The following is a 19,495-nucleotide window of genomic DNA, read 5'->3' on the forward strand; positions in this document are numbered from 1 at the left end:
CAAATTAGGTTCAAATCCATTGCTGCTGGAGTTCAGAATGCTCTTTGATTATAGGTGAACTATAAATCCCAGCAACTACAACTCCCAAATTACAAAATCAATCTTCCCTTAACCCTACTAGCATTTACATGGTTGCATTGGGTATTTGTGCCCAGTTTGCTCCAGTGAATGAAAATAAGTCTTGCATATCTGATATTTACATTATGATTTATAACAGTAGTAAAATGACTGTTATGAAGTAGCAACGAAAACAATATTATGGTTGGGGGTCACCACAACATGAGGGACTGTATTAAGGGGTCACGGCATTAGGAAGGTTGAGAACCACTGCCATAGACATTTGGAACACAAAGGATATGTGCAGAAGAAACATTCAGAAGATGAACACCGATACATACGTGCCCGGGTACAACATTTCTTCCCACAGGAAAACCTATCTTTCTCATAAAGGGCCTGCCTTGCTGCTCAAGGCTATGAAAGGCCCATTGGCTACACAGCTGGAGACCTCGCAGTAAGTAGCCTCGACTTGCCTCTAATAACCAAGGGAGAAAATGATTTCAGATATTGAAAATGGATCTTTTCAGGACTAGCTTAAAGGCAGACAATAGCTGTGGTCTGTATCATCTCTAACGCGGGCTGACAAACACATGGCAGGATTCCTTGTCTGTGCCTTTGATGTATGCAAATCCCACTGTTGGCCATGCTATGTGCCCACGCCTACACAGTCTCCTGCTGAAACGCTTTTCCACACAGACCTGGGGAGCACCTTTTACAGAGCCACAGCCCCCCTCCTTCTCGCTGATTCATGGGGCGCAGGTCCAAGCGCTCAGGCCGGGAGGAAGGAACTTTGTGCTGAGATTCCCATGGAAGTGTGACACTTTCCCAGAGCATCCTAAAGGCTGCAACTCAGACAATGAACAGATGGGTTGTTGTAGGTTTTTCCGGGCTATATGGCCATGTTCTGGAGGCAATTTTTCTCCTGACGTTTCGCCTGCATCTATGGCAAGCATCCAGAGGACAGGAGCAGAATTCAAAACGATCTTGACAGATTAGAGAGATGGGCCAAAACTAACAAAATGAAGTTCAACAGCGACAAATGCAAGATACTCCACTTTGGCAGAAAAAATGAAATGCAAAGATACAGAATGGGGGACGATGCCTGGCTCGAGAGCAGTACGTGTGAAAAAGATCTTGGAGTCCTCGTGGACAACAAGTTAAACATGAGCCAACAATGTGATTTGGCGGCAAAAAAGCCAATGGGATTTTGGCCTGCATCAATAGGAGCATAGTGTCTAGATCTAAGGAAGTAATGCTACCCCTCTATTCTGCTTTGGTTAGACCACATCTGGAATATTGTGTCCAATTCTGGGCACCACAATTCAAGAGAGATATTGACAAGCTGGAATGTGTCCAGAGGAGGGCGACTAAAATGATCAAGGGTCTGGAGAACAAGCCCTATGAGGAGCGGCTTAGGGAACTGGGCATGTTTAGCCTGAAGAAGAGAAGGCTGAGAGGAGATATGATAGCCATGTATAAATATGTGAGAGGAAGCCACAGGGAGGAGGGGGCAAGCTTGTTTTCTGCTTCCTTGGAGACTAGGACGCGGAACAATGGCTTCAAACTACAAGAGAGGAGATTCCATCTGAACATTAGGAAGAACTTCCTGACTGTGAGAGCCGTTCAGCAGTGGAACTCTCTGCCCCGGAGTGTGGTGGAGGCTCCTTTTTTGGAAGCTTTTAAGCAGAGGCTGGATGGCCATCTGTCAGGGGTGATTTGAATGCAATATTCCTGCTTCTTGGCAGGGGGTTGGACTGGATGGCCCATGAGGTCTCTTCCAACTCTTTGATTCTATGATTCTTTGATTCCTCAGAGGTAATGAGGTCTGTTGGAAGTAGGAAAAGTGGGTTTATATATCTGTGGAATGACCAGGGTGAGACAAAGGACTTTTGCCTGCTGGGGCTAGCTGTGAATGTTTCAGCTGATCACCTTGATTAGCATTCAATGGCTTGGAAGTGCCTGGGGGGAATCCTTTGTTGAAAGTGATTTTATGTGCATGTTTGTTTCCTCTCTGTTGTTTTGCTGTTGTAATTTTTGAGTTTTTTAATACTGGTAGTCAGATTTTGTTAGTGTGTAGTGAGCCCAATATGGCTTTGTAACTGTGCAGCAAGAAATTTTGCTAAATCATATGTGGGGGATCCAATGGCACTCACGATGGGTCTGAGCAGGGTGGAGTCCTTATGGATTTTTGGGAGTCCATAAAGCCTAGGTGGAAGGGCTTCTGATTTACATAGCTGTTGTCGTATGTCGAAGTTGATAACAGACCTCACTACCTCTGAGGATGCTTGCCATAGATGCAGGCAAAACGTCAGGAGAAAAATTGCCTCCAGAACATGGCCATATAGCCCGGAAAAACCTAAAACAACCCAGTGATTCCGGCCATGAAAGCCTTCGACAATACAATGAACAGATGCTCGCAACTTAATTCTTTGACGGAATATTTCTCACTGCAAAAGGTGACTGCTATATTTAGTTACCTGGGGCTGCTTGTATTACTGTTGAATGAAAAGTAATGCCTCCACCTTCGTTACTTGGGTTTCGATGGGAATATTTTAATAAATCAAACGCAGAAATAATCCTTAGACTGTGCTCTTTAACTATCACTATTCAACGAGACTACTTCCCTCGTTCCCACCAGCCTCACTTGTGATAGAGGCAGGGCCGATAGCAGGGCCTCCCCCAAAGATCTTAAACTCCGAGGTGGGACATAGAAGGAGATACGTTCAGACAGGTATGCTGGGTCAGAGCCGTAATATAATATTGCCATACAGCCTGAAAAACTTACAGCAACCCAGTGATTCCGGCTATGAAAGCTTTCGACAATACACTCAGTTGAAAGGTTGGGGGAACCCAAACAACAAAAAAGGGATAATACACTTAAACAATAGCTTGGCTTTGCAGCTCAACAGATCTCTTTATTTAGTGTCTAACCAGCCACCAGACCACAAATAACTCAAGAGAGACTCAGATCAGAAGGAGAACTTAGAGGCAGTGAGGACAGGTGGCCTTCTACTTTCAGCACCAGCTCCCAAGGCTCGTTCTTGAGCCTCCAGCCCCCTCCTCTTCATACCCCAAGGGTTTTTCCATCCATCAAACTTCTTAAACAAGCCAGGCCATTACTTTAATTCCAGCTGTGGATCCAGTTACACTCTCAGGCTGTTCCATTAGCTGCCAAAACAGAAACTGTCCCTTGGATAAGTGAGGGGAAAATCCAAACCCAACAGGTTGCTGTGGAAACACATTCCAGCCCAGAGGGCCTGCAGTCTTTGGAGGTCAGGGTTCTGACCTTGTGGATAGCCTCAGGGCCGCACATTGTGCTCTCGCTGCTCATGAATAATGGCAGATGGTACTCCAGGCAACACTGTTGTCAATCCATAGAAATACCACTCAAGGTATCCAGCCTTGACACCTGTGCAATGAGATAGTCACCTTAGAAAGAAGGCTGAGGTCCTCTCTTTCTGAGATGTGACAATCAATCAGAGCTTGGAAACATTACTTTTTGGACTGCAACCAGTAGTAACTGGTATTGCATTGTATTCATATATGTATAACTCATCCTTTGCCCAAAGCTATGATCTATATAAATAAAAATGTAATGTTCATTTGTGGGATTAACATAACTCAAAAACCACTGGACGAATTGACCCCAAATTTGGACACAAGACACCTATCAGGCCAACGAGTGACCATCACTCATAAAAACACTCAAAGTGTGTCCAAGAACATGCATAGGACGAGATACCACTTGGTAATTTGGCTGGTGGCTTCCATTTAGATATGTTCCAATTTGAAGTGTGAACTTTAAAGGCAGTATCCAAGGTCTGGATCCCTATTCTCCAAACAGGTTAAGCACTTTGGATAGCTCCTTTCATGTCCAAACCTAAAACCCAGCACAAATATATTGTTCCACTTACATGGCAGTCACCATCCATCAATAACTTCATACACTGAACTGCAATACAGATATTTACATCCAATATTATCCAACTGCAGGTCCCCCAACAGAAATTATCTCCTGATATTCTTCTTGCAAGGAGAGGAAAGATCCGCCATAATCAGAGTAAGCCTTTTTATTCTGAATGCTATTAAGAAAAGAGTACATTTCCTAAAAGAAGAACCAGGAAAATAAGATTCTGACTGTAAATAGAAGGTCAGCTGCTGTCCTTTCCTTTTTGCCTTGTCTTTTACTCATGTTATATTTTGAAATGGTCATATGACTGGTCAAATAAATAATAATAATAATAATAATAATAATAATAATTTGAAACACAACAAAATGAGTCCACAGCAGACAAGATCATTCTGCTGGCTGTTGTACTGGATCATACGTCGGACACTTCCCAAGTGTCTAGGACTGTGTGATGTATCGGCGAATAATCCATGCAGATCCTAGTAAGTTGGCGTTTTGCAGCTGGCAGATGGTAATTTTGTCAGCATCAGTTGTATTTAAGTGCAGGCCAAGGTCTTTAAGCACTGCACCCAGTGTGCCGATCACCACTGGGACCACCTTTACTGGTTTGTGCCAGAGTCTTTGCAGTTCGATCTTTAAATCCTCATATCATGTCAGCTTTTCCAGTTGTTTCTCTTCAATCCTGCTGTCGCCTGGGATCTACACTCTGTTTTTTTAACACAATCATGAGGTCAGGAGTATTGTGCTCCAAAACTCGGTCTGTCTGAATTCAGAAGTTTGATGTGTTCATTTCCTGTAACGTTTTCAGGCTTGTGATCCCACCAGTTCTTTGTCGCAGGCAGATGGTATTTGTGGCACAAGTTCCAGTGAATCATCTGAGCAATGGTATTATGCCTCCGTTTGTAGTCTGTCTGTGCGATCTTCTTGCAGCAGCTGAGGATGTGATCTATTGTTTTATTTGACTGGTCAAATACATTATTATTATTATTATTATTATTATTATTATTATTATTGACTGCAACTTATGATGGCTGGGAGACTCTTTGTCATTCAAATAATTTAACTTTCCCAAACTCTGCAATTAGTCTGTGGAGAGAATCCTACATTTAGCTAAGAAAATGCAGGAAATTTGCATTTTTAAACATTGCAGAAATGCTGATAAAACTATGAGCCATCAAGGCTATTAAGATCTTCCGGTGGGGGGGGGGGGGGGCTGCTCTTGGTCCCACCATCCTCACAGTCGCGCTTGGTGGGGACGAGAGACAGGGCCTCCTCAGTGGTGGCTCCCCGGCTCTGGAACTCCCTTCCACTAGAGATCCGATCTGCTCCCTCCCTCCTGACTTTCAGGAAATTACTAAAGACCTGGCTCTAGAATGTGGCTTTTGAGGACTGAATCTTTAATGAACTGTGACTACGACTACGACTGCGATTGTATTGACGTTTTGGCCTGGGTAATTGTAATGATGATGTTTTATTGTATTTTATTGTGTTGTTTTTAATTCTTAATGGTGTTGCACCCGGTTGTATTTGTATACTTTGTAATTGCATATATGCTGTAAACCGACCTGAGTCCCTCGGTTGAGGTGAGAAGGCCGGTATAGAAATCTTCCAAATAATAAAATAAATACATGCTTTAGCATTGAAATAAACTAAACTGCATTTTAGAGAAAATATGCTGCAGGTTTTCAGCATTATGACACTTTGTAAAACTGTTGTCATGCTCAGAAGAATATTCCAAACTGAAAGAAATAGTCTATGAGTGTCTCGTAATATTGTTAAATTCCAAATGTATGCTTGGCAGGCAGATATTTCTTTAGACCGCCTCTACAGTAAGCTTTACCCACCTCTGTCTCACAAGCAGGTTTCTTCACAGCTTTGCTTCAGACCCTCAACTGTGTGTTTACATTTCTCCTCTACAACCATCAGTGTGCATTGCCTTTTATAGGCTGCTCTTACTACACACATCACACTGTTATTATAAACAAGGGCCTGGTCGTCAGGGTATGCCAGGCATTGGCACATGCCATGGCAGCTCTTAAACAAACTGCAGCATTTTCTTTGCGCACAGCACTTTGCAAAGGGCCTTTGAGATGGCATGGGCATTTCAGCAACTTTGAATTCACAGTTCTTTAGATGGAAGAAGGGAAAGAACATATGCTTGAGGGCATGTGAAAATTGTTTGCACACCTCTTGCGGGTAGATGTAGAATCAAATTACCCATGTGGGCAGAGGACCTGCTTCTGTAAACTTTGGTCTGCCCAGATTGTGTACAATAAGTGAATGAGGACCAGTTTTCAAAGTGTGGCCATTTTATTTTGTAAACTACAGCTCCTAAAATACTCCAGCCAGTCTAGCTAGAGGCCATAGCAGCTGTAAATATACCCCCTTCCATAAATTTTTCATAAGTTCTGGTAATTTTTAGAGTGAAAGAGTTGCATGGCTGAGCCTGAGTGTACTTTTTGGCACATCTTCCTCTAATCCATCAATATAACTCCTTTCTCCTCCAGATGGGTTCTGGTCCTGTAAAAATACCCTATAGGGACAAACATGCCTGAATGAGAAGAGCTATGCCAAGGTCGGTGGAAAATTTGGCCATTCATGTATTGATTTGCAACTCACAACATCCCCAGTTCCTCAAGTCGCTCCTGACATAAAAAAAAAATCCCTAGTCATTGTGGCCAATGGTGAAGGATGATGGAAGCTGTGGTCTAACCAGGTTTCCTAGTCAACAGATACTTATTTATTTATTTACTAGCTGTCCCCTGCCACACATTGCTGTGGCTCAGTCTGTGTATATGTGTTTTGTGTGTATATATATATGTGTATATATTTGTGTATATGTGTGTTTGCACATATATATATATATGCGCAAACACACACACACACACACATAATGTGGATTTGCACATGCATTGTAATATGTGTTTTGTTTTTTGGCTTTTTAAGTCTCTTCTGCTGTGTTTTTCGGAGTTTTTATGAGTAATGGTCACTCATTGGCCTGATAGGTGTCTTGTGTCCAAATTTGGTGTCAATTCATCTGGTGATTTTTGAGTTATGTTAATCCCACAAACAGACATTACATTTTTATTTATATAGACTAGCTGTACCCGCCACGCGTTGCTGTGGCCAACCTTCCCTCTTTCTCTCCTTCTTTCCTTCCTTCCTTCCTTCACTCCCTCCTTCCTTCCTTCCTTCCTTCCTTCCTTCCTTCCTTCCTTCCTTCCTGACTTTCCTTCTCTTCTTCCTTCCTTCTCTATCTCTTTCCTTCCTTTCTCCTTTTTCTTTCTCTTCTGCTGCCTCTTCTTCCTTCTCTCTTTCTTTCTTTCCTTCCCTCCCTCTTTCTCTACATCTTCCCCCTTCCTTCGCTCCCTCTTTCCTTCCTTCTTTCCCTTTTTTCTTTCTTTCTCTCCTTCCTTCCTTAAGTTTCCTTCCTTTCCCCTTTTTCTTTCTCTTCCTCTTTCTCTCCTTTCTTCCTCCTCTACCTCTTTCCTTCCTTCCTTCTCTCTTTGTTTCCATGCTTCCTTATCACTTTCCTTCTTTCTTTCGTTCTTTCTTTCTTTGTTTTTTTCTCCCCTTCCCTCCCTCTTTCTTCCCTTTTTTCTGTATTGTCATTTAGCTTTTTGGGGCTTTTAAAGTCCCTTCTGCTGTGTTTTTCAGTGTTTTTATGAGTGAAGGACATACATTGAGTTTTTAGGTGTCTTGTGTCCAAATTTGGTGTCAATTCCCCAGTGGTTTTTGAGTTATGTTAATCCCACAAATGAACATTACATTTTTATTTATATAGATTTACTTGTTTTCTACCTCGCTTTTCTTGACCCGAGAGAGCTCAAGGCAGCTTACAAATTTGGCAAAAATTTGACATAATAAACCAGGAAGAGCAGGATGGACCAGCTTTGTTCCCATATGCATTCATTTTGCTGCCAATAGATCAGACTCATTCAGCACTTAAGGTAAGAGCACCACATATGTGTTCCTATTCTGATTTTGACCATTGTTTGGAAGCTCCTTTTGTCTTACAATTTCCAGAATTCCACCATGAGCATGGCTACTGGTCAAGTAACTTTTCCACGTCCAATCCCCCCTCTATCCATAGATAGCAACATTGTTTTGTGTTAGGCTCCAAGCATACTCTTGGAGGACCTCATACATTTATTTATTTATTTATTTATTTTATACACTTGTATACCGCTAATATCTCAGCCTAAGTCGGCGACTCATTGCAGTTTACAACAATTAAAAAACAGTATTCAATTTAAAACATAAAAACACATATACAGTACAAATTATTGGGCCACCAATAAAATCCTATGCATCTCGTAACTAAAATCACAATCCAAAATTCGTCGTCCATGATTACCAGTCCTTTAGTCATCAAAATTCGTTGCAACGGATTAACCGAATGCTTGTTTAAACATCCATGTCTTCAATCTCTTCCGAAACACCATCAGCGAGGAGGCTGATCGTACCTCTATAGGGAGGGTGTTCCAAAGCCGAGGGGCCACCACAGAAAAGGCCCTGTCTCTCGTTCCCGCCAGCCGCACTTGTGAAGCCGGCGGGATAGAGAGCAGGGACTCTCCAGAAGATCTTAGGGTCCTGGTGGGCTGATAGGCTGAGATACGTTCGGATAGATAAGTTGGGCCAGAACCGTTTAGGGCTTTAAAGGCCAACGCCAGCACTTTGAATTGAGCCCGGTAGCATATCGGCAGCCAGTGGAGCTGGTGCAGCAGAGGAGTTGTGTGCTCCCTGCGCCCCGCTCCTGTTAGTATCATGGCTGCCGCCCGTTGGACTAATCGGAGCTTCCGGGCTGTCTTCAAAGGCAAGCCCACATGGCTTTGGGAGATTGCCAATGTGTCAACAGTATGAAGTAGCCCAAGGATTTCTATCTGTGTGTCAGCTGCATTTGTCGGGTTGAATTCGAACTGGGACTAGGAACACAACCAGTTGTTTCTCCCATGACTACTTCTGACTCTGTTTGAAGCACCTACGAGCAAACCTCCTTTGGCCACAGAGTGAGTTTCTGCAATTAAAACCTCTGTGGTGTGAGAAGTTGCGCTTTTCCAGTCCAGCCCTCTGGGCTAGGCCTCTGTTTGTTTTTAATATTCAAGTTATTTCATATTGCAAGGAACCAAAGGCATTTATTTTTCTAAGAGAATGTCAGGAGTTATTTTCTTTGGCAGATGACAATCCACTATATTACTGCCATATAGTTCACATGCCAGAATGAATGTTCTTGGCATTTGCTTGTACTTAGTGGATGGTAGGACGTATTGTTTTGGCCAAAGGTATGGAAACAGTCACTTCATATCCATATCAAAGAATTATTCTCTCAAACAGGGAGCCTGGCTGTATTTAATACGAATAATGTACAGCCATGTAATGTTGTAATGACCTAGCATGCCCTGTTGGGTGACATAGGTGTGGTTCTCTTACAATTCCAACTTTGTATTGTCGAAGGCTTTAATGGCTGGAAACACTAGGTTCTTGTGGGTTTTTTCGGGCTATAGGGCCATGTTCTAGAGGCATTTCTCCTGACGTTTCGCCTGCATCTATGGCAAGCATCCTCAGAGGTAGTGAGGTCTGTTGGAATTAGGACAATGGGTTTATATATCTGTGGAATGGCTGGGGTGGGACAAAGAGCTCTTCTCTGCTGGAGCTAGGTGTGAATGTTTCAGCTGACCACCTTCATTAGCATTTGAAGGCCTGGCTGAGCCTGGGAAAAACGTTTGTTGAGAGGTGTTAAGATGTGCCTGGTTGTTTCCTCTCTGCTGTTTTGCTGTTGTAATTTTAGAGGTTTTTTTTAATACTGGTAGCCAGATTTTGTTCATATTCATGGTCTCTTCCTTTCTGTTGAAATTGTCCACATGCTTGTGGATTTCAATGGCTTCTCTGTGTAGTCTGACATGGTGGTTGTTGGTGTGGTCCAGCATTTCTGTGTTCTCAAATAATATGCTGTGTCCAGGTTGGTTCATCAGGTGCTCTGCTATGGCTGACTTCTCTGGTTGAAGTAGTCTGCAGTGCCTTTCATGTTCCTTGATTCGTGTTTGGGCGCTGCATTTAATTCCAACTTTAATTCCAGTTGTTGCTAGATTTCTAAGCAAAATTTGCAATGTCAAAGCTGGGGAACATGAAACCCACCAGATGTGACATGACTGCACATTCCATTATTTCTCCCTATTGGCCATGCTGATAAAAGCTGTAGTCTCCAACAATATCTGGAAGGTGACACCTTCTTCACCTGTCAGGTAGGGCCTTTTCCAGAATACAGGCATAGTGGTGGAAGAATCTAGTCATATCTGATGGATTCAGTCTCTCCCAATAGAAACAATATCATACAAAAGCTGACTGGCACAACCTGGGGATCACAACCAGATACAGTGAATACATCTGCCCTTGCGCTATGCTACTCTGCTGCTGAGTATGCATGCCCAGTGTGGAACACATCTCACCACACTAAAACAGTGGATGTGGCTCTTAATGAGACATGCTGCATTATCACAAGGTGTCTGCGCCCTACACCACTGGAGAAATTACACTGCTTAGCCGGTATTGCACCACCTGACATCCGCCGGGAAGTAGCAGCCAATAGTGAAAGGTCCAAGGCAGAGACATATTCAGCTCATCCCTTGTTTGGGTATGAACCAGCACGTCAACGACTTAAATCAAGAAATAGTTTTCTTAGATCTACGGAGACACTCGCTGGAACACCTCAGCAAGCGAGAGTTCAAAAGTGGCAGGCTCAAACCCAGCACCTCAATCCGTGGATGATAACAGATGAGAGACTCCCCCCTGGGCACACAGAAGACTGGGCGACTTGGAAGGTGCTGAACAGACTGCGCTCTGGAACCACGAGATGCAGAGCCAATCTTAAGAAATGGGGCTACAAAGTTGAATCCACGACATGTGAAGAGCAAACAACTGACCATCTGCTGCAATGCAACCTGAGCCCTGCCACATGCACAATGGAGGACCTTCTTGCGGCAACACCAGAGGCACTCCAAATGGCCAGATACTGGTCAAAGGACATTTAATCAGCTACCAAGTTTGCAAAATTTGTGGTTTTTTTATCTCTTTGTTTGTTTTGTTCTGTTAGAAATGTAATACAATGGTCTGGTTGCGGATGACACGATAAATAATAAAGTCTCTCCTATGTAGCTCGGATGTCAAAGAACTGAAATATCAAACTGAGTTGTGGCACAGTGGCAACTCTGTTCTCTGTCCATATTGAGATCTCCCAATGTCCACAAAGGCATGTGACTATAAGGTCAGGTTGCCCATTTAAGTGAAAACATGTAAATCACATTCATTTAGAGCTCGAAACTCAAGAGTGTTGTTTATGAAGGCCACCATAGGAAGCTGTCTCTATCTAGCCAAGTGGTTCCCAACCTTTTTTTGACCAGGGACCACTTGACCAGGGACCACTCTCCAACATTTATTATTTATCTATTTATTATATTTATATGCTGTCCCTCTCTGCCCACAATTTCAATACAACAAAATAATCAGATAATAAAACCATAGCAAATCAATAAAAACATGTATCATTAGGGTTTCCTTGTTAAAAACATTGTCCAATCACATCATCCAAACATTCCATTTTCCTATGTCTATTACACTGTATTTGCAAATGCCTGCTCAAAAAGCCAAGTCTTGACTCTCTTCTGAAACATTAAAAGGGAGGGGGCCAATCTGATATCCTTAGGGAGGGCGTTCCATAGCTGAGGGGCCACCACTGAGAAGGCCCTGTCTCTCGTTCCCACCAGCCGTACTTGTGACAAAGGCGGGACCGAGAGCAGGGCCTCCCCAGACAATCTTAAAGTCCTGGAAGGTTCATAAGAAGTGATGTGTTCGGACAGGGAAGTTGGGCCAGAACCGTTTGGAGGTTTATAGGCTAATGCCAGCACTTCGAGTTGTGCCCAGTAGCAGACTGGCAACCAGTGGAGCTGATGCAACAGAGGAGTTGTATGCTCCCTGAGTGCCGCTCCTGTTAGCAATCTAATTGCCATCCGTTGGACCATTTGAAGCCTCCATACAGTCTTCAAAGGCAACCCCATGTAGAGAGCATTGCAGTAGTCTATATGGGATGTAACCAGAGCATGGAGTACTGTGGCCAAGTCAGACTTCCCAAGGTACAGAAGCAACTGGCACACAAGTTTTAACTGTGCAAATGCTCCCCTGGTCACCGCTGAAACTTGGGGTTCCAAGCTCAGCAATGAGTCCAGGATTGCGAACTTAGTACCAAAAGGGTTATGAGTCAGTTTGTGGTCAACTTTAGATTCAGTTTGGTTATTTGGGATGCTGATTCAGAAAATTGCAATGGATAGACCACATCAGCTCTAATTTCTGATACAGAACATATGCCATTCAGTAGTCACCATCTGCTCACCCACATAAAACTATATGAATAATCCTCGGCACTATAAGAAAAGCCAAGTCTTGATTATTTTCCAGAATGTTAAAAGGGAGGGGGGCAATCTGATATCCCTAGGGATGGCTCCATAGCCGAGGGGCCACCACTGAGAAGGCCCTGTCTCTCATCCCCGCCAGCCGTACTTGTGACAAAGGCGGGATCGAGAGCAGGGCCTCCCCAGATTATCTTAAAATCCTGCGGGTTCATAAGAAGAACCAAATCCCTCCCATGGTTGGTACAAAAAGATTGTGTGCGTTGTGTGCATGTGCCCATATGTACTCTGGGCAATTCCAATAGAAATCTGTTATTCCTGTGTGAATAGCAGATGGAGGGATGTAAACAATCTAGAGTAGTGGTTCCTAACCTTGTTTTAACCAGGGACCACTTGACCAGGGACCACTTTGGACAGGGACCACTCTCCAACGTTAGTAGCAAAAGGGTTACAAATCAATGTTTGGTCAACTTTAGATTCAGTTTGGTTATTTGGGATGCTGATTCAGAAAATTGCATTGGATAGACCACATCAGCTCTAGTTTCTGATACAGAACATATGCTATCCAGTAGTCACCATCTTCTCACCCACAGAAAACAATATTTAATAATCCTCGGAACTATAATAGGGTTTTATGAGAACAACCACTCTTGTTGTAACAGTGTAGTAATGGTGAGGCTGTGGACCATATTTTAGTTCTTGTGGGCCATTGGTGATCCACTGATCTAGCCAGAGATTGATCATTCTTGCTCATTAATGTCTGCATTGTCTTGCAGAAGTTCTTCAGTTACTGGGAGGTGGCAAGAATTTGGCTGATCTCCATATTACTACTGGCCATTTTTACTGAGTGATTCTAGAACTGCAGTTCAAACATGTAACTTTCCCAAGATTTAGCTTAACTAGTAAGTTATAGGCTCTACTAACAGCAGGACTGCAACTAAAGACATGAAAGATCACTTTATACTGAACTAGACCACTGGTGCTTCTTGTTCATTACTGTCTACAACATCAGGCAGTGACTTACCAGGGTTTCAGATAAGAGTATTTCCCACTTCATCAGGATACTAGTGACTGAATCTTAGAACTCCTATTTGCAAAGAATATGCAAAGTGACAGCCATTTCTTAGATTTGTCTGACATACAGACAGGAAATGCATAGCCATGCAAAATGTTGCTGGGTTGCTGCTATCATAATGTGCCAAAACTTGGGAATTTCAGTTGTGCATCAAGTCTGTTGCTTCTGGCACAACCTGGGGATCACAACCAGATACAGTGAAGACATCTGTCCTTGTGCTGTGCTACTCCGCTGCTGAGTATGCATACCCAGTGTGGAACACATCTCACCACACTAAAACAGTGGATGTGGCTCTTAATGAGACATGCTGCATTATCACGGGATGCCTGCACCCTACACCACTGGAGAAACTACACTGCCTAGCCGGTATCGCACCACCTGACATCTGCCGGGAAGTGGCAGCCAATAGTGAAAGGACCAAGGCAGAGACATCTCCAGCTCATCCCCTGTTTGGGTATCAGCCAGCACATCAATGACTTTTCTAAGATCTACAGAGACACTCGCTGGAACACCTCAACAAGCAAGAGTACAAAAGTGGCAGGCTCAAACCCAGAACCTCAACCAATGTCTGATACCAAATGAGAGACTCCCCCCTGGGCACACAGAGGACTAGGCGACTTGGAAGGCGCTGAACAGACTGCGCTCTGGCACCACGAGATGCAGAGCCAACCTTCAGAAATGGGGCTACAAAGTAGAATCCTCGACATGCGAGTGCGGAGAAGAGCAAACCACAGACCACCTGCTGCAATGCAACCTGAGCCCTGCCACATGCACAATGGAGGACCTTCTTGCAGCAACACCAGAAGCACTCCAAGTGGCCAGATACTGGTTAAAGGACATTTAATCAACTACCAAACTCACACATTTTGTATTTTCTCTGTTTGTTTGCTTTGTTCTGTTAGAAATGTCCTGACACGAGAAATAAATCAAGTCTGTTAAGCACCCTGACTCAAGACAGATTCTGGGAGAATGATGTAGTCTTTATATTCTATACAATAAGTGCCTTGAAGTGACTGGATTGACATTGAAGGAGCTGGGGGTGGTGACGGCTTACAGGGAGCTCTGCCGTGGGCTGGTCCATGAGGTCACAAAGAGTAGGAAATGACTGAACGAATGAACAACAACAACAACAAAGTGTCTATTCTCAAACCAATATAATTTCATGCAACTGGAATTGCTCAGTGATAGAATGCATGCTCTGCAAGCAAAAGATCCAAAGTTCAGTGCCTGGCATATCCTGGTGTGAATAGTGAAATTCCAATTACATGTCACATACTTTTAGTAGTAATACAGACACTTGGTATGCCAAGAAAACCCTAGAAGATGTTCAAATTTTTCCACAGAAGAACTGCAATGAGCAATCAGATTTGGGCTCCAGATCTTTCTGAGAAAATCACACAGTGCTAGATGTTTCCATATCCTCCAGAAAGGGGCACTACCCTAAGCTGGAACTGCATTATATGGTCAGTATTGACCAGTGGTTCTCAACCTTCCTAATGCCGCAACCCCTAAATACAGTTGCTCATGTTGTGGTGACCCCCAACCATAAAATTATTTTTGTTGCTACTTCATAACTGTAATTTTGCTACTGTTATGAATCAGAATGTAAATATCTGATATGCAGGATGTATTCCCATTCACTGGACCAATACCCAATACCCTCAAATTTGAATATTGTTGGGGTTGGAGAATTGATTTTGTCATTTCGGAGTTGTAGTTGCTGTGGTTTGTAGTTAACCTACAACCAAAGAGCATTCTGAACCCCACCAATGATAGAATTGTGCCAAACTTGGCACACAGAACTCCCATGACCAACAGAAAATACTGGAAGGGATTTGGTGGGCATTTACCTTGAATTTTGGAGTTATAGTTCATCTACATCCAGAGAGCACTGTGGACTCAAACAAGGATGGATCTGGACCAAACTTGGCACAGATATTCAATATGCTCAAATGTGAACACTGGTGGAGTTTAGGAAAAATAGATCTTGACTGTATTGTCGAAGGCTTTCATGGCCGGAATCACTGGGTTGTTGTAGGTTTTTTCGGGCTATATCGTCATGTTCTAGAGGCATTCTCTCCTGAAGTTTCACCTGCATCTATGGCAAGCATCCTTAGAGGTAGTTAGGTCTGACCTCACTACCTCTGAGGATGCTTGCAATAGATGTAGGCGAAACATCAGGAGATATTGCCTCTAAGTTATCTCTATTGTCTATTGTAGGCCATGAAAGCCTACAATACACCTTGACATTTTAGAGCTGTAGTTTCTGGGATTTATAGTTCACCTACAGTCAAAGAGCATTCTGAACCCCACCAATGATAGAACTGGGCCAAACTTCCTACATGGAACCCCCCCCCCCCGTTTTTTTGTCGTGTCAGGAGTGTCCTGTTGTGAGAGAATTGGCCGTCTGCAAGGACGTTGCCCAGGGGACGCCCGGATGTTTTTGATGTTTTATCATCCTTGTGGGAGGCTTCTCTCATGTCCCCACATGAGGAGCTGGAGCTGATAGAGGGAGCTCATCCGCCTCTCCCCGGATTTGAACCTGCGACCTGTTGGTCTTCAGTCCTGCCGGCACAGGGCTTTAAACCACTGCGCCACCGGGAGCTCCATGGAACCCCCCATGACCAACAGACAATACTGTGTTTTCTGATGCTCTTTGGTGACCCCGCTGACACCCCTTCACGACCCCCCCCCGGGGTCCCGTCCCCCAGGTTGAGAAACACTGGTGTAGACCAATATAATGCAGTTCAATGCAGTTAAACTACAGTATATGGGTCTCCATTGACCAGATAATGCAATATAGATCCAGTCTCAGGTGTGTAGGTGCTCTGCTTGTGAATGTTTTCCCGTTTGCTCTTCTGAACTGAAGCATAAGAGCTAATTCTGTTCAGCTCTCTTGTTGCCTATACAGATTTTCAGGGAAAATATTTTCCTTGAGATTTGCTTGCCTACAGGCTGATTGTTTCAGAGGAGCAAAAAAAAAAAACTATTAAAAATGTCGCAATGGAAAAAAGTGAAAATTTAGCTCAGGTTGGCCACTGTGCATAGAGGATGAATCCAGGGGAAAAGGTGAGCCAAAGAAAGGGAGGGCTTCGTCTCAATTAATTCTGTGACTTTCCTTCCAAAATACCCAAAGTGGTCACTTACCTCCAGCTCCGTCGGTAAATTCTTGTCCACTCTTGGAGCCTCCCTTGCTCAAATCACGCCTCTAAGGCACCAGGCACTTTTCTTAACGTTTCCTTCAAAGCAGAACCCACCCACCCCATCCCACCATGGCTCCTTGCCCAGTCACTTTCCATGAGCAGCCAAGAAAACCTCACTCCAGGAGAAAACAAAATTACTTGGGAATGATGTGAGCAGGAGGGATGGTTCTTGTCTTGGGGGTTTAGGCTCCGTACCATCCGGGAATGCAGCAGGGGAACTCTATTGAATTGGGGGGGGGGGGGTGAGAAAAGAGATGGGGGAGAGAGTCCTAAAATTGACAACATATGGCTGTTTCTTATCCTAGGGCCTAGTAAATAGGTCTTTCATGCTGGGTCAGTTGCTATGGAGACAAACATGCAGGAAATATTCCAGATAACTAGAATAGTGGCAAAAACATGTGTTTTGGATAAAACATCCCCCCTGTTCCTTCGCTCATAGCTTTAGTCATTTGGCTGCTCAACACAAGCTTGTCTTTCAGGACAAACACCTTTCTTGTGTCTGGCAAGGGTCAGAGGGCAACTCTGACTGCAACTAGAAGATGAGACCCATGTTTTCTTTTCCTCCAGGGAAAGGAGAAAAATGGGCTTCTTCCTGAAACCCATGTCTTCAGATAAAATGGAACAAAGATGCTGAAAGCTTTCATAAACTATATGCTTACAATGTATTGTCAAAGGCTTTCATGGCTAGAATCACTAGGTTCTTGTGGGTTTTTTTCGGGCTATAGGGCCATGGTCTAGAGCAGTGGTTCTCAACCTGGGGGTCGGGACCCCTGGAGGGGTCGCAAGGGGTTTTTAGAGGGGTCGCCAAAGACCATCAGAAAACCCAACATTTTCTGCTGGTCATGGGGGTTCTGTGTGGGAAATTTCACCCAATTCTATCATTTCTCTTGATTGTAGCTGAACTATAAATCCCAGCAACTACAACTCCCAAATGTCAAGGACTCTTTTCACCAAACTCCACCAGTCTTCGTATTTGGGCATATTGAGTATTCATGCCAAGTTTGGTCCAGATCCATCACTGTTTGAGTCCACAGTGCTCCCTGGGTGTAGGTGAACTACAACTCCAAAGCTCAAGGTCAATGTCCACCAAACCCTTCCAGTTTTTTCTGTTGGCCATGGGAGTTCTGTGTGCCAAGTTTGCTTCAATTCCATCATTGGTGGAGTAAAGCATGCTGTTTGATTGTAGGTGAACTATACATCCCAGCAACTACAACTTCCAAATGACAAAATTAATTCCCCCCAACCCTACCAGTATTCAAATTTGGTCCAGTGATGAAAAAACATCCTGCATATCAGATATTTACATAATAACAGTAGCAATGTTGCAGATATGAAGTAGCAATAACAATAATTTTTTGCTTGGGGGTCACCACAACATGAGGAACTCTATTAAGGGGTGGTGACATTAAGAAGGTTGAGAACCACTGGTCTAGAGGCATTTCTCCTGACGTTTCGCCTGCATCCATGGCAAGCATCCTCAGAGGTAGTGAGGTCTGTTGGAATTAGGACAATGGGTTTATATATCTGTGGAATGGCTGGGGTGGGGCAAGGAGCTCTTCCCTGCTGGAGCTAGGTGTGAATGCTACGTTCAGCAAAGGACAAGAGGGATCCTCTCACCTTTGCAGGAGTCTACCGTATACCATGCAGCTGTGGACAAGTCTACATAGGGACCACTAAACGTAGCGTTGCCCAAACACGAATCAAGGAACATGAAAGGCACTGCAGACTACTTCAACCAGAGAAGTCAGCCATAGCAGAGCACCTGATGAACCAGCCTGGACACAGCATATTATTTGAGAACACAGAAATGCTGGACCACTCCAACAACCACCATGTCAGACTACACAGAGAAGCCATTGAAATCCACAAGCATGTGGACAATTTCAACAGAAAGGAAGAGACCATGAAAATGAACAAAATCTGGCTACCAGTATTACAAAACTCTAAAATTACAACAGCCAGGTCTTTACTTTCCTCCGGAATGCCAGCAAGGAGGGGGTCGATCTAATATCTGCACGAAGGGCATTCCACAGCCGAGGGGCCACCACTGAGAAGGCCCTGTCTCTCGTCCCCGCCAGGCGTGCTTGTGAAGCCGGCGGGATCGAGAGCAGGGCCTCCCCTGACGATCTTAATGTCCTAACTGGTTCATAGGAGGAGACGCGTTCGGACAGGTAGGTCGGGCCAGAACCGTCTGGGCTTTAAAGGCTAAAGCCAGCACTTTGAATTGTGCCCGGTAGCAAATTGGCAGCCAGTGGAGCTGGCGCAACAGAGGAGTGGTATGCTCCCTGAGTGCCGCTCCTGTTAACATCCTGGCTGCCGATCGTTGGACCATTTGAAGCTTCTGAGCAGTCTTCAGAGGCAACCCCACGTAGAGAGCGTTGCAGTAGTCTAAATGGGATGTGAGTAGAGCATGGACTACCGTGGCCAAGTCAGGCTTCCCAAGGTACGGGCGCATTCTTAGCACCTGCATTTAGCAGTATTGTTATACCAGCAGTCCAAAGGACAACAGACGCTTATAACCAGCTTAAGCTTCACATGAAAGAAGTTTAAGACAGTTTATAAGCAACAACTTGTATTCCATTGCTTTGCACCAGAGGCAGAAGAATCCAGAGGGATTACTTCACTTCACTTCACTTCATTTCTTAATTAGTCGCTCTCCACCAAGGTGCTCTGAGCGACTTACAATCTAAAATAGCATTTCACAATATAAAACATTCAACATAAAACCTTCAGCAGTGACTATTTGGCAAATTAGATCTGATTACTTAAATGCACAACCAAATAGCCAAGTCTTGAGTACTTTTACAAAAGGTCGCAACTCTGACATTGCTCTTACATATGGAGGCAATAA

General features: G+C 44.0%; 1 protein-coding gene across 1 annotated transcript in view; it reads right to left on the bottom strand.

Annotated features, from left to right (window-relative positions):
- Positions 1 to 16,676, bottom strand: part of CDON (cell adhesion associated, oncogene regulated) — a 128,797-nt gene extending 112,121 nt beyond the window's left edge. The window contains exon 1 of the mRNA XM_060787489.2: positions 16,589 to 16,676. The gene's annotated coding sequence lies outside the window, so the exon portion shown is untranslated. The remainder of the gene's footprint in view (positions 1 to 16,588) is intronic.
- Between the last annotated feature and the right edge of the window lie 2,819 nt (positions 16,677 to 19,495).

Source organism: Anolis sagrei, chromosome 7 (genome assembly GCF_037176765.1).
Source record: "Anolis sagrei isolate rAnoSag1 chromosome 7, rAnoSag1.mat, whole genome shotgun sequence".
Lineage (NCBI taxonomy): Eukaryota > Metazoa > Chordata > Lepidosauria > Squamata > Dactyloidae > Anolis > Anolis sagrei.